This window comes from Penaeus monodon, chromosome 20 (assembly GCF_015228065.2).
Source record: "Penaeus monodon isolate SGIC_2016 chromosome 20, NSTDA_Pmon_1, whole genome shotgun sequence".
In the NCBI taxonomy this organism is placed as follows: Eukaryota; Metazoa; Arthropoda; class Malacostraca; order Decapoda; family Penaeidae; genus Penaeus; species Penaeus monodon.
The window spans coordinates 41,138,471-41,138,759 of NC_051405.1; positions in this window are offsets into that span (position 1 = coordinate 41,138,471).

Below are 289 nucleotides of genomic sequence, written 5' to 3' on the forward strand. Positions count from 1 at the left end.
GTTTCACATTGGAATACTAAGACTGAAGCATTTCGAGAATGTTTTGGATTACTGCACGCCAGCTATTGGCTTTTTATAGTCATTTATTTATGTACCTGGAGATTTGGATTGGTACAAATTATCAAAATATGCTTATCTAAAGACGCTACATCATAACCAAAATATGCTACTTGCCTCTCTTAAGCTGAGGAATGACGATCAAGTTATTGTAACAGAATAATAGATATGGCATTCGGTCCATATAATAGAGACAATTTTTATTGATATTTCCCAAGAAAGGGATGTTAGC